Here is a 15,915-nt window from a genome sequence, read left to right as displayed (position 1 = left end):
AATCAATAAAAGAGTAGTGTCCTTAACATGTTTACCAAGTCCAAGTTGGCACCAACACCATTCCAAATCCCTGCGAATGCAACCCAACCACAGTTCAGTCTGTTAGGAGCTATCACAAGGAACAGGCATCCAGGAAAAGTCCACATCCAGAAAAAGTCCACATGGCACTGGGATTGTTATCACAGTCCTATACTTTACAACTCATGTCCAAGTCCCAATGACCACTGCTTCTAACTGGTAATGATTCAGGTAGACTGGAAAAGCCATCTGCAGCATGTGTGGAGATGGAGCCTCTGTTCTCTTCCTGGAGAGATGAGATCAGAGTGCTTTTTCCCTGGAGCTCTGCTACTGTGGCATGGTAAAGAGAACCTTGGGATACACTAAGCTGGGTGGCAAAGGTAAATTTACAATAGAAGTTGGCAAAAGGGGGAAAGAGAGCTCTAAATTAGGAGTAGGTCCCAGCCTGAAATATGAGTGGGGCATTGAGGTAGGAGGAATAAAGGAAACACTATATATTAAACAAAGCAGCAGAAAATAGGACTATCAACACCCACAACAGAGATCTTCGAGGGAAGAATAAAAATCCTGATTATTCAGGCAAGACATAGTTATGTGGCCATTATGCAAATGAGATCAGTTTACCTGCTTCTTGGAATAAACACCCTAGGCTCGTCCACAGTGTCGTAGATGGGGCTGATGGTCCTGGGCACCTTCAGCCTTCAGTGGTAAACCCCAGCATTCTGGGCAAGGTTAGGTCATAGGTGGCTGAAGCAGGGCTGGAAGAGACTGAACCCTCCCTTAGGGGAGTGAGGGGGAAGCCTACCTTCCAGTGTCCCTTTTTCCTCACAGCAAAGGCTTTAGCTCAATGACCTTCCTTTTCACTATTGAAGCAGGACCCAGATGGATTTCTATGAGACTTCTTTGGGGCATTGGAGCCTTTAAGGGCATATCTTAAGAGCTGGTAGTTCACCTGATCTCTATTGGGCTTTTTCTGCCTCTTGGTACCTTAAAAGCCATGCTCAGAAGATCTCGCTGAGGGGTTTGAGGATCCCCATCTGCCTATATAAACATTTTCTGTATATCTGGAACTATTTGGAAAAAGACAGAACAGTGTTATTAATTAGCTGGATCAAATAAAAGAAGAAGTTTGCAAGAGAAGAAGATTTGGTGTCTCCAGTTCATCAGCATTTGAAAGAAATTTAAAATTTTTTAAGTTAAAAGCATGATATGGTAGACCCATAGGAGTTCCAGGATATGACTCCCCCTTTTAAATTTTTTTAAGTTGACCTTAAAATATTTGCTGGGTATGCTTTAATAATACCTTGACTTTAAAGATTGTAAGAAATACCCATAATTCAAAAGGTTTGACAAAATACAGTAAATGCTTTTGCTACAATGCAGGAGCATTGTTAATTTTAACCAGTTTAGAAAATCCAGTAATAGAAAAATGCATACAGGCAATGAGCTATAACCTGCTTAGCAGCCTCTCCTGTTCTGGCAGAGGTTACTATATATATAAATCCAGAATAAATATTTACTGTAACTTGGACATAGGGCTGTTTGCCAGATGAAAGTATATGAGTAACCTCCATTTGCCAAAGTTGTCCTGGTAGGAGTCCTTGAGGGTTAACTCCAAATGAAGGGACAGATTGTAGTATAGCACACATTGGACAGGATTTACCAATCTGCCGTGCTGCTTCCCAAGAAAGTTGAAGCTGTTTACACAGGGCTGCAGCATTCTGGTGATGAATAGTATGAGACTGAACTGTTCGATCTGTCATGGTTGCTCCAAATAATTTTCTTTTGGGTAGCTTGATCAACAAGGGCATTGCCTTGTGCTAAAGCTCCAGGGAGCATGGAGTGAGCTCGAGCATGTCCTATAAAACATGGAGCTCTATGTTGACATACAAGTCTTTGAAGAAGGAGGAACTGCTGAAATAGTTCATCCACAGCAGTCTTTATAGTGGAAACAACCATAAGTAAATATTTGCTTAAAGGAGGAATATGGCAAATGCTGAAAAGCCATGAAAATGGCATATAATTCTAGTCTTTGAGCTGATTTTAAGTTGACTGTTTCAGTATAAAGTTGTCCATTGATTTGCAAAAGCGATTTGCCATTTAGTGGAAGTTTCCCAGAGCCATTGTTGTCGATCCTTTGAAAAAAGGAACAACAATAATTTTGAGGCTCAAAACCTATAAGCTGTAAGGGTCGCCTATGCCCCTTGATAATCAAGGAGATCAAAATACGGAAGTGTATTCCATGGGCTATTAGATGGTTCAATGTGCCCTAGCTGTAGTTGCTCTTGTACCAATCGAGCAGCTGCCCTAAGTTTCTCCTGAGAAAGGGGCCATTGGTCTACTCATACAGGATTATCTGATTTCCAAGTAATTGGTTCTGCACAATGCACTATTGGGGTAGCAGGAGCTACCAAGGCCCCTATGCTAAATTTTGATATTCTAATCCACACCTTCTGGTATTGGGTGCCATTTCTATGGGGGTGAGAATTCCCTGCTATTCTTTCCCTAATCCCTTAGTGGGCAAAAATCCCTGATCAAGCATCTGAGTACTGACTAAACCATTAGGACTGACAAGCAATGCTCCCATATTTTTCAAAACATCTGTACCTCACAAATTAACTGGCCATCCAAGAGCACATAAGGCTTAAAAAATCTAGAATGACCTTCTTAATCTTTCCAGTATAAAAAACTAGAACTTTGTTGAGGGGATTTACTCTGCCTTATACCTTGTAATTCTGTGGCTGCTGCATGAGTGGGTCAGAAAGGAGGCCAAAGTAACTTAGCAATAGCAGATACATCAGCTCCAGTATCTAAAAGTCCTTTAAATTTATGCCCTTGAATTGTTACTTCCATTTCAGGGCGTTCCTGACTTATTTTTTTTTTAAATCCAATTGGCAAAGTCAGAATAGCCAAATCGCCAATTTTCTTGGGGCCCCTTTAACAGGATGTGACCTGAGAAGCAGAATTAACATCCTTATACTATTTTTCTCACTGCCTGAATTAGCTCTGAGACAAATTCTTTTTTTTTATTAATTTTAATGGGGTGACATTGATAAATCAGGGTACATATGTTCAGAGAAAACATCTCTAGGTTATTTTGACATTTGCTTATGCTGCATTCCCATCACCCAAAGTCCAATTGTCTTTTGTCACCTTCTAACTGGTTTTCTCTGTGCTCCTCCCCTCCCCAACCTCCTCTGTCTCCTTCCCCCCACCCCATAACCCCCACACTCTTGTCCATGTCTCTGAGTCTCATTTTTATGTCCCACCTATGTATAGAATCATATAATTCTTAGTTTTTTCTGATTTACTTATTTAGCTCAGTATAATGTTATCAAGGTTCATCCATGTTGTTGTAAATGATCCGATGTCATCATTTCTTATGGCTGAGTAGTATTCCATAGTATATATATACCAAAGCTTTTTAATCCACTCGTCCTCTGATGGACACTTTGGCTGTTTCCAGCTCTTCACTATTGTGAACAAATCTGCCGTAAACATGAGGGTGCATTTTTTCTTTTCATACAGTACTATGGTGTCCTTGGGGTATATTTCTAACAGTGGGATAGCTGGGTCAAAAGGCAGTTTGATTTTTAATTTTTTGAGGAATCTCCATACTGTTTTTCACAGTGGCTGCACCAGTCTGCATTCCAGCAGCAGTTCCCTTTTCTCCACATCCTCACCAGCACTTATTCTGTGTTGTTTTGTTGATGAGCGCCATTCTGACTGGTGTGAGGTGATATCTCATTGTGGTTTTAATTTGCATTTCTCTAATGATTAGTGATGTTGAGCATTAATTTGCATTTCTCTAATGATTAGTGATGTTGAGCATAACATTAAATGAATGTTAATCATTTCATTTCTCTAATGATTAGTGATGTTGAGATGCCTATTGGCCATCTGTATGTTCTCTTTGGAGGAGTGTCTATTCAATTCGTTTGCCCATTATTGGATTGGATTGTTTGTCTTCCCGGTATTGAGTTTTACAAGCTTTTTATAAATTTTGGTTATTAACCCCTTATTAGACGCATTGTCAAGTATATTTTCCCATTGTGTAGTTTGTCTGTTTATTCTGTTCTTATTGTCTTTAGCTGTGCAGAAGCTTTTTAGTTTGATATAGTCCCATTTGTTTATCCTGTCTTTTATTTCACTTGCCTGTGGAGACAAATCAGCAAATATCTTGCTGCGAGAGATGTCAGAGAGCTTATTGCCTATGTTTTCTTCTAAGATGCTTATCGTTTTACGAATTACATTTAAGTCTTTTATTCATTTTGAGTTGATTTTTGTGGATGGTGTAACTTGGTGGTCAAGTTTCATTTTTTTGCAGGTAGCTTTTCCAATTTTCCCAACACCATTTGTTGAATAGGCTGTCTTTACTCCAATGTATGCTCTTACCTCCTTTGTCAAATATCAGTTGTCCATAAAGGTGTGGGTTTATTTCTGTATTCTCAGTTCTGTTCCATTGATCTATATGCCTGTTCTTATGCCAATACCAGGCTGTTTTGAGTACAATGGCCTTATAGTATAACTTGATATCCAGAAGTATGATACCTCCCACTTTATTCTTCCTTTTCAAGATTGCTGAGGCTATTTGTGTTCTCTTTTGGTTCTATATAAATTTTTGGTATATGTGTTCTATATCTTTGAAGTAAGTCATTGGTATTTTAATCGGTATTGCATTGAATTCATAAAATGCTTTGGGTAATATAGACATTTTAATGATGTTTATTCTTCCTAACCATAAGCACTGTAGATGCTTCCACTTGTTTGTATCTTCCCTGATTTCTTTTACCAATGTTATATAATTTTTCGAGTACAAGTCTTTAATCTCCCTGGTTAAGTTTATTCCTAGGTACTTTATTTTTTTGGTTGCAATAGTAAAGAAGATTGATTCCTTAATTTCTCTTTCTCACAGTTCATTGTTAGTATATAAAAATGACTCTGATTTCTGAGTATTAATTTTATATCCTGCCACCTTGCAGAATTCATTTATCAGGTATAGTAGTTTTTTGACTGCACCTTTAGGGTTTTCTATATACAATATCATATCATCTGCAAATAATGATAGTTTTACTTATTCTTTTTCTATTTGAATGCTTTTATTTCTTTTTTTTTTATCTGATTGCTGTGGCTAGGACTTCCAAAACTATGTTGAATAAGAGTGGTGAAAGGGGGCACCCCTGCCTTGTTCCTGATCTTAAGGGTATTGCTTTTAATTTTTGCCCATTGAGTATGATGTTGGCTGTGGGTTTGACATAGATGGCCTTTATCATGTTGAGGTATGTTCCCTGTATTCCCACTTTGCTGAGAGTTTTGATCATGAATGGGTGCTGGATTTTATCAAATGCTTTTTCTGCCTCTATTGAAATTATCATGTGGTTTTTCTCCTTCCTTTTGTTTATGTGATGAATCACATTGATTGATTTGTGAATATTGTACTAGCCTTACCTCCCAAGGATAAATCACACTTGATGAATGTGTATGATTTTTTTCATATATTGCTGGGTTCAGTTTGCTAATATTTTGTTGAGGATTTTAGCATCTAAATTCATCAGGGATATTGGCCTATAATTTTCTTTCTTTGTTTTGTTTGGAATCAGAATTATGCTTGCCTCATAAAAGGAGCTTGGAAGTCTTCCTTTCTCTTGAATTTTTTTGAAATAGCTTGAGAAGGATAGGAGTTAGTTCTTCTTTGAATATTTGGTAGAATTCACTTGTGAAGCCATCAGGCCCAGGACTTTTCTTTTTGGGGAGTTTTTTGATAACTCTTTTTTTTAAATAAAGTTTTATTAATGTTAATGGGGTGACATCAATAAATCAGGGTACATATATTCAAGGAAAACATGTCCATGTTATCTTGTCATTCAATTATGTTGCATACCCATCACCCAGAGTCAGATTTTCCTCCCTCACCCTCTATCTAGTTTTCTTTGTGCCCCTCCCCCTCCCCCTTCCCCTTTCCCTCCTTCCCTCCTGCGCCCTTCCTCCCCCCAACCCTGGTAACCACCACACTCTTGCCCATGTCTCTTAGTCTCATTTTTATGTCCCACCAATGTATGGAATCATGTAGTTCTTGTTTTTTTCTGATTTACTTATTTCACTCCATATAATGTTATTAAGATCCCACCATTTTGTTGTAAATGATCCGATGTCATCATTTCTTGATAACTGTTTCAATCTCATTTGTTGTAACTGGTCTGTTTAGGTTTTCTTATTCTTCCAGATTAATTTTTGGAAGATTATATGTTTCAAGGAAATTTTCCATTTCATCTAGGTTGTCTAGTTTTTTGGCACACAGTTCTTCATAGTATTTTCTTACAATATTTTGTATTTCTGTTGTGTCAGTTGTTATTTCTCCACTCTTGTTTCTAATTTTATTTATTTTAGTCCTCTCTCTTTTTTCTTGGTGAGTCTGGTTAAAGGTTCATCAATCTTGTTTACCTTTTCAAAGAACCAGCTCCTGGTTTCATTGATCCACTGTATTATTTCTTAAGCCTCTATGTCATTTCTTTCTGCTCTGATCTTTATTATTTTCTTTCTTCTACCAGCTCTAGGTTTTACTTGCTGTTCTTTTTCTAGTTCTTTTAGATATAGGATCAAGTTGTTTATTTGGGCTTTTTCTAGCTTCTTGAGGTATGCCTGTAATGCTATGAGCTTCCCTCTCAAGACTGCTTTTGCTGTGTTCCATAAATTTTGAGTTGATGTATGCTCATTATTGTTTGTTTCTAGGAATTTTTTAATTTCTTCTTTGATCTCATTGTTTACCCATTCGTTATTTAATAATGTGGTATTTAGTTTCCAAGTGTTTGAGTATTTTTCAGTTTTTCTCTTGTGGTTGATTTCTAGTTTCATGCCATTGTGATCAGAGAAAGTGCTTGATATGATTTCAATCTTCTTAAATTTGTTGAGACCGCTTTTGTGCCCTAACATGTGGTCTATTCTACAGAATGTACCATGAGCACTTGAAAAGAATGTATATTCTGCTGCTTTAGTGTGAAAATTTCTGAAGATATCTATTAAATCGAGTTGATCTAGTATGTCCTTTAAGTCTGCTGTTTCTTTGTTAATTTTCTTTCTTGAGGATCTATCTAGTGATGTTAGTGGGGTATTGAAATCCCCTACTATTTAGTATTGCTGTTGATCTCACCCTTTAAATCCATCAAAGTCTGCTTTATATATTTAGGTGCTCCTATATTAGGTGCATAGATATTTATAATGGTTATATCTTCCTGTTGGATTGCTCCCTTTATCATTATGTAGTGACCTTCTTTATCTCTTACAATAGTCTTTGTTTTAAAGTCCATTTTGTCTAATGTAAGTATTGCTACCTCAGCTTTTTTTTCATTTCCATGTGCGTGAAATATTTTTTTCCATCCATTTAGCTTGAGTCTATGTGCATCTTTTGTTTTAAGGTGTGTCTCTTGTAGACAGCATATGTATGGATCCTGTTTTCTTATCCATGCAGCTACCCTATGCCCTTTGATCGGATCATTAATCCATTTATATTTAAGGTTATTATTGATATATAGTTGTTTATTGGCTTTTATTCTTTAAAACTGTATTCCTCTTTTGATATATTCTTTTTTCTCCTTTAATCTGTTTACAACAGACCCCTTAGCACTTCTTGCAGCCTTGGTTTGGTTGCAGTGAATTCCTTGAGTTTTTTTTTTTTTTTTGTCTGTAAAGCTTTTTATTTCTCCTTCAATTTTAAATGATAGCCTTGCTAGATAAAATAGTCTTGGTTGTAGGCTCTTGTTCTACATTACTTTCAATATTTTTTGCCATTCCCTTCTGGCCTCAAGTGTTTCTGTTGAGAAGTCAGAAGTCATCCTAATGGGGGCTCCTTTGTAGGAGATAGTCTTTTTTGCTCTATCAGCTTTTAATATTTTCTCTTTATCACTTAGTTTTGGTATTTTAATTATGATGTCTCATGGTGTTGATTTCTCTGGGTTTCTCTTAATGGAGTTCTCTGTGCTTCCTGAACATGTGAGATGTTTTCCTACCTTAATTTAGGGAAGTTTTCAGCTATAATATGCTTGAACAAAGTCTCTATCCCTTGTTCTTTCTCTTCTTCTTCAGAAATTCCTATGATGCGGATTTTATTTCTCTTCATGTTGTTACAGAGCTCTCTTAGAATTTCCTCAGACTTTTTGACTCTCTTTTCTTTTTTCTGCTCTGCTTCCATTCTTTATTGATCGTGTCCTCTAACTCGCTCATTTGATTCTCAGTTTCATCCATCCTGCTTTTAATTCCTTCCATTGTCTTCTTCATTTCTGATATTGTATTTGTCATTTCTGACTGATTCTTTTTTATTACCTCAATGTCCTTTTTTATATTTGCTATCTCTCTATTTAGATGTTTGTAATGACCATCTATTGTTGTTCTAATATCTTTGAGCATCCTAACAATCATTATTTTAAACTCTGCATCTGGTAATTTGGTTATATCTGATTCATTCAGGTCCTTTTCTGGGGATTTCTCTTGATTCATTTGTGTTGGATTTCTCTGCCTTCTCATCTTCTCTGTGTAAAGAAGGTCTTGGCCATTGGAGTCCACTGGTTGTGGCCTCTGTTTTCTAGGTATGGTCTGTCTGCAGGCCCACCACCCCCTCTGCTGTTGCTGCCTAGGGCATTTGGGTATGGATGTTGCCGGTGCCTGCCCACTGGGGCTGTTGCTGTGGTTTCCGGCTTTCCTTCAAAGAAGTGTCTGTGAACATGTGCTTGGGTGTACAAGCCATGGTGGCTTTAGCCTTTGTCCTGCCTCTATGGGTGGTGTTATGCTCGGCCCTGAGGACAGTAATGAGCACCTTTGCTCAGCTGTGGGGCTCCGCCCCACCCTTGCAGGAGGAGCCTGTTCATGGGACAGCTGCAAGCCTTGGCTCCAGCTGAGTGCCATGGGAGAGCTTGTTTGGCTGGTGTCCTGCTTCCCTTTGCTGGTATTGCTGTTTCCAGGGGAAATATTCACTTCAGATTTGGGGAGTGACTTGTTCCAGGAGTTAGGGTGGCTGGCTCCCGAAATGTTTCTCCCTGACCCTCCTAGATTACACTCTCTTCCTGCTACTCCGGTCCTCTCCTCTCTCCCCATCCCCCAGAGCCCTGGGTGAGTGGTTGTGAGAGAGGTGTTCTGTGCGGTCCCTTTAAGAAGAATCCTGGGTCTGAGAAATCAGTCTCTTTCTCACAAACAATATCCTGTCTTGTTTCTAACTAAATACTGTCCATACACCTCTTCTAGGCTCTGGGGCTGCAGGCTGGAGCTTTGTTCCTGGGACTCACAACCCTCCCTCTCTGCTAAATTCACTTCCCACCATGCAAGTCTCTCCCGCCTGCCATTTGCTCTGGGGAGCTGGGCAGCCCTCTCCATGTTTCCACTTTTCCTACCAGTCTCAGTGTGCCTTCTTCAGTGTTCCTTGGTTGAAGAGTCCTCTTAGTTTAGTCCAAAGTTGGTTTTTCCAGATGATAGTTCTTAAAATTAGTTTGTAATCCACTTTGGTTCTAGGAGGTGGGAATTGGTACGTCCGCTTACTCCATCGCCATCTTGTCTTCATCCTATTTTTTATTTTTTTGTGACAGACTGAGTGAGGAACAGATAGAGACAGACAGACTGGAAGGGAGAGAGATGATCAATTCTTTGTTGAGGCACCTTAGTTTCTCATTGATTGCTTTCTCAAATATGCATTGTGGAGTACAGCAGATCAAGTGACCCCTTGCTCAAGCCAGTGACCTTGGGCTCAAGCTGGTGAGCCTTGCTCTAACCAGATGAGCCCAAGCTCAAACTGATGACTTTGGGGTTAGGAACCTGGGTCCTCCGCGTTCCAGTTCGACACTCTATTTACTGTGCTACTGCCTGGTCAGGCCTGAAGCCATAGTCCAAGGGCAACTTCAGCAATGTGGAGGTGACTGAGGTGGTGGAAACATCCTGGTTCTATTTCTTCAGATTCCCTCAGATAGCACAGGATCATGTCAGTGAATTCCAGTTGACATGTAAGTGTAGTCTTTTGATCCGGGGAGATTATCAATGATTTTTTCTTTCTTCCTCTTGGTTCATGCTACTGCAACCCATGATCTCTTTCTCCTCCTTCCCAGTTTATCCAACTGTATGAACAAACTTCTCTAGAGAAATCTTCATCTTAGACACCATACCTCCACAAAATACAGGGCATCCTTGTGTTATGACTTGTGTGACATATGTCGTTTCAAGTTCACAGTGCTCATTTTCAAAAATAATTAAAAATAATTGAGATGTGAGTGCTTCAGTTTATGCTGTCAGCATCGTCCCTATGGACCATGTGGGTGAATTAGTTTGGTTGAGCAAGGTGCAAGGATATGTAGTAACAAGGTTTCTAAATGGCAGAGTTGGGATCCACAGTATGCTAACCTAGGCCATTTTGGACTGTTGAAAGTGCAAATGTTCTGTTTGTGTTTGGCTAGGGTGTGTTTTTGTTTCTGGTTTTGTTTTGTGACAGAGAGAGAGACAGATAGGGACAGACATACAGGAAGAGAGGGATGAGAAGTATCAATTCTTCTTTGTGGCTCTTTGTTGTAGCTCCTTAGTTGTTCATTGATTGCTCTCTCATATGTGCCTTGACCAGGGACTACAGCAGAGTGAGTGACCCCTTACTCAAGCCAGTGGCCTTGGGCTCATGCCAGTGACCAAGGGGTCATGTTTATAATCCTACCCTCAAGCCAGCAACCCCATGCTCAAGTCAGTAATGCGCTCAATCCGGATAAGCCCTCACTCAAGCTGGTGACCTTGGGATTTTGAACCTGGGTTTTCTGTGTCCCAGTATAATGCTATTCACTGCACCACTGCCTGGTTAGGCAGCTAGTTGTGTTTTAACTTACACCAAAATTTGGGTTACATCACTGTCCTAGGAACAAAACTGTTTCGTAACCCAAAAACCCCCTGTATTTCAGATTCTTTCTGCTTCTTGCACTTTTATCTGATAAAGACCTCTTTTTATTTGCGCATAACTTTTTCTGCTTAAACCCCAAGCAAGAAGCCTTCACTTTTCCTACCCTGTTTCTGAGTAAACCAAATTGTGAATTTTTTTGTTTTTAATCCATATCCTCAAGCATCTCCTCCCTGCTCCCTCCTCTCGATGTAATTTTCCCATTCTAACTAGAATGTGTACTTCCTCCTGACTTCATCACTCTGATCCTCACATTTTCCCCTTCTTTCTGCTTACCCACTGTACTTTAGTACAACAGCCCTGCCCCACCATTTATGATATGTATACTTTCCCCATGTTCTTTTCTTATTGAAAAGTCTGAGAATAACCTGGCTGATTATTCAGTTTTTTAGAGCATCATCCTGTTGGGTTAAGGTTGCAAACTTAATCCCTAGTCAAGCTATATACAAGACTCAACTAATAGGTGCATGAATGGGTGGAAAACAAATTGTTGTTTCTCTCTCTCTCTCTCTCTCTCTCTCTCTCTTTCTCCTGTGTCTTTCTCTCTGTCTCTAGCTCTCTCTCTCTAAAATCAAGCAATAAATAAAAAAATTTATAAAGTTTCTGAATATAATTATATACCACTTCACATTGAGGTCTTGTTTTGAGATATACATTGTTAGACAAATTTATTGCTATGTAACTATCACAGAGTACACTTAAACATTCCTAGATAAGATAGCTTACCACACCCCTTGGCTATATGGTATATTTTATTGCACCAAAGATAAAATCTTGTGGAGTACATTGTTGTACTAAAAATAGATTATGTTAAATCAAGGACAGAGAAAATTATCTAATCAAGTGATGCATAAAATGAGAGGTATTAGGCTATTGCTGAAACAATATGGCATACTGTTTTATGGTAAATTTCTTTTTTTGGAAGTACAATGCGTGCATTCTAAAATAACAATTAAAAGTGAATAAAAATACATAAGCCAATAGCATCAGTTATTATCTTTATCAAGTATTATGCACTTTATATATTGCATTGATATTCTCTTATACAACTGGCAGTAAAATGGGTTTATTTACCACAGTATCACCACAAAGACATGAGCAATACATTATGCTATTATGATGGCCATGATGTCACTAAGTAAGTAGAAATTATTCCACTTCATTATAATCTTATGGGACTACCCTCTTATACTTAGATTGTTGTTCACTAAAAAGTCAGTGTGCAGGAAGTGACAGAACTGGATTGGTTTGGGGTTTTTTGTATTTTCCTGAAGTGAGAAGTGGGGAGGCAGAGAGACAGACTCCTGCATGCTCCCGGCCGGTATCCACATGGCAAGCCCACTAGGGGGTGATGCTCTGCCCATCTGGAGTATTGCTCTGTTGCAACAGGTGCCATTCTAGCACCTGAGGCAGAGGCCATGGAGCCATCCTCAGCACTCAGGCTAACTTTTGCTCCAAAAGAGCCTCTTAAGTGTAAGAGAGAGATAGAAAGAAAAGAGAGGGTGAGGGGTGGAGAAGCAGATGGGTGTTTCTCTTGTGTGCCCTGGCCAGGAATTGAACCCAGGACATCCATACACTGAACTGACGCTCTACCACTGAGCAAACCAGTCAGGGCTTAAATTGGCTTTTGACTTATTATTTCACATCTCAAACCTTTTTCCCCTACCAATTAAAAAATACTAGGTTCTTTCTCTATCCTTGTTCTCCTTCTTGGCTTTAAATACGTCTTTCCCTCTTTCTCTTCTATCCAGATCCCATTGAGATACAGGCTATAGGTGGCTGTGAGCTGCATTATGGGGAGACCACAGTAAGCTTCTTGAGGGGAACTTTGGGAGGAGTGGGTTTCATAAGCCTCCAGAATAATTCATGTGTGCCTGCTGCACAGGGCGGCAGCAGAGCACAGAGGTTTTTCCACAGTTATCTCTGAATACCAAGGTCTTTATAATATTATACAGATGATCCTCTCAAGTACTTGCCCTCGATTTTTCATGGGTGTTCTCGATGCAGGGAAGGCAGAACTGCAGAGACAAGGTTAGTCCTGTTCTCTCTCCAAGACTTTTCTATGTCACTTTCCACCACTCTTTAAAATTTTTGGTAGTAGTTCCCTAAGAGAGAGGAGCTTAATCCATAAATTTTGAGGGGTTCCAAAGGAGTGGGAGGGTTCACTGTCAAAATTTGTGGGTTTCTGATTCCCTATGCTCTGGATTAGTGTCATCATGTGACACTGTCCTGCTCCTTTCTGCCCCAGTGAAGCCTGAGGCCTGGCTCTCCAGTGGCCCCCCTCCTTTGCCTGGTCATCTGCTGCTGGTGTGCCATGTCTCAGGATTTTACTCCAAACCTGTATGGGTGATGTGGATGAGGGGTGAGCAGGAGCATCCAGGAACTCATCAAGGTGACATCCTGCCCAATGCTGATGGGACGTGGTATCTCCGAGTAACCCTGGACGTTGTGGCTGGGGAGGAGGCTAACCTGAATTGCCGAGTAAAGCACAGCAGCCTGGGAGGCCAGGACATCGTCCTCCACTGGGGTGAGAAAGAACTGGCCCTGGCCAGAAATGGGAGGAGATGGTCCACAAGCATGGAGGGGGGGGGGATGTGAGACTTAGTGAGTATGACAGAGAAGCAAGGAGGGAGGAAGGGAGGGTAAAAAGAAAGAGTAAAGAAAAACAAGAGACAGAAGGAGGCCACAGGAAGGTGTGGTCATCCGCAAGCCTAGAATGGCCTCAGAATGAAACCAATCCTTTTGACACCCTGACCTTGGACTCCCAGCCTCCAGAAATATACAACTTCTAAACCCACCACTGGTTTCACCTGAATGAAGAAAAATGCTGTGATTCTATCTACATTATGTCAGATTAGAATCGTTGGAATATTCTTATGTCGACAGCTGAATGCAGGAAGAGCCAGATGGAAGAGCTGCCAGGACAAGGTATGGGGAAGGGGCGGAGCTCCCATGCCCTCTCCTGGTGCGCCTGCCCCTGCATTTTCCTGCGTTCACCAACCCAGAAGCTCTCCAAATATATCAAAACTTTCTATGTTAATTATTGAAGAGTCTATCTGACATCTGTTTGGTCATCATTTTAAAATGCTTTGTTTCCATTTTCAGCCAGGCAGGTATCCATTCCCTTACTACACTGTGTCATGATTGGAACACTTGTTTGTATTTACATCTAGAGGTTTCTTAATTTTTTGAAGAGAGAATTGCTTTTTATTTTTACTGAAATGTGTTTCACAAGATGTTAGTGAATTGAAATGTAAGTGCCCTTACTTCTTTGAATAATTACAACCAGTACAGAGATGACTGGTTTACTGATATGCTGTCCTGTGAAACAATTAACCTTGACTCACACATCAGAACTTTGTTTATAAGGATACTCATTGATTCGGCTACTGAGAATGGAAAGGGAAACCAAGAATCAATTTTGCTACCGAGTTCAGCTGGCCTTAGTTAGAAAATGTTGAAATTGTTAGATCTTAAGTACTTGAGAAGTCCTATCTCTAGGTCATCTGCTTTTGTTTTTGCTCCTTATAAAGTTGTCCAAGTACATGAGAAAATATTTTATTCCAGAGAATTCATGGAAGTTTATGTGTACTACTGAATGAAAAACCACATATCTATGAGAAGGTGTGTTTGGCTGTTGTAACTTAAATTTGAACTAATTTCATAAAAGGATCAATTCTGCTGGTGATGAGTTGGTCTTTTTTCAGAATCTGTTGGGAATGGGATCATCCTCTTGAAACACATTCCTCAGGTTCTTTTCAGAGTTCAAGTCTAAGAAAATAGTGTTAATCCTGTCTAGAGACAGAAAGAAAGAGATATTCTTGTTGGCCTAACTAATGCTTCATCTTAAACTTTGTGCCAGGAGATGTTTACACGTGGGTCCCTCTAATGACTCACTTTGCCTGGCAATTAATTGACAACATAGTGTAGGTTCTGTAGCACTGTGGCCTTTAGTAGTTTGAATTGTTTTTAATTAAATAAGTTTGACATAGAAAATTGTAAGTTTAAGACATACAATATGTGCTTTTGATACATTTATATATTTTAATATGATTGCTGTTTACCAATATTTGTCACATTAAATAGTTAAATACAATATTAGTTTCTAAATTAATTTTACTTAACAGTAGATCTCTATGGCTTATTTACTACCTGTTACATGTTTGTATCGTTAAATGCAATTGCTCATACCCCCCACACCCCATACCCTAGTAAACACCATTTTACTCTGTTGTTTTGCTTTTCATAGGTTTGACATTTTTTATATTACATATATGTTATATTATACAAATACTTTACATTTGACTCATCTCACTTAATATTATGTGCTCAAGGTTTATCCATGTATTGCAAATGTAAAGAAATCTTCCTTTCCAATGGCTGAATAGATTCTATTGTATATATGTACAACATTTTATCCATTCATCTGTTGATGGAGATTTGACATTGTTTTGTATTTTGGCTAATGCTTCAATAAACATGTGAGTACATAAAAATTAATTAAAAAAAACAAGAGAGAGAAAAAGATGAACAAAGGCAGCAATTGTCAACTGGTGTGCTGCAAGATATTTTAAAACACACAATTTTGACTGTTCAATCAGAGGCAGTGACCTCTTTTCCCTTAGTCAATTTAAAAAAATGGGAACTATTAACACAGTAATAGCCATCTGTGTGAATAGATCAAAATTTTACCTATTTCTTTTTTGGTCAGATCAGCATAAAATATAACTTTTGGTGAGCCAGAGAATTTTAATAATTAGTTTGTATGTGTCATTAGATGAAAAGATAGAAAATCACTTACCTAAGGCATAAAGGAGGTAAGAGTCATGGACCTATTAATGGGTTGAAGTGGCACAAGAAGGAATAATAGAGGATAGATATGGATTATTGTGTTAGAGAATCTGAGAGGGAAAGTTGGAACTGCCTTTACATCAAAGCAGGTAAGTGATGGAGTTGACACTCAGGTAGCAAGGAAAGGCAGGAGACTC

General features: G+C 39.1%; 1 pseudogene; it reads left to right on the top strand.

Moving 5' to 3' along the window:
* LOC136329885 (T-cell surface glycoprotein CD1b-3-like) overlaps positions 1-15,915 on the top strand; it is a 49,077-nt pseudogene that overhangs the window by 15,663 nt on the left and 17,499 nt on the right.

This window comes from Saccopteryx bilineata, chromosome 3, assembly GCF_036850765.1.
Source record: "Saccopteryx bilineata isolate mSacBil1 chromosome 3, mSacBil1_pri_phased_curated, whole genome shotgun sequence".
In the NCBI taxonomy this organism is placed as follows: domain Eukaryota; kingdom Metazoa; phylum Chordata; class Mammalia; order Chiroptera; family Emballonuridae; genus Saccopteryx; species Saccopteryx bilineata.
The sequence above is the reverse complement of the archived record's forward strand: the minus strand, read 5'-3'. Positions and strand labels throughout refer to the sequence as shown.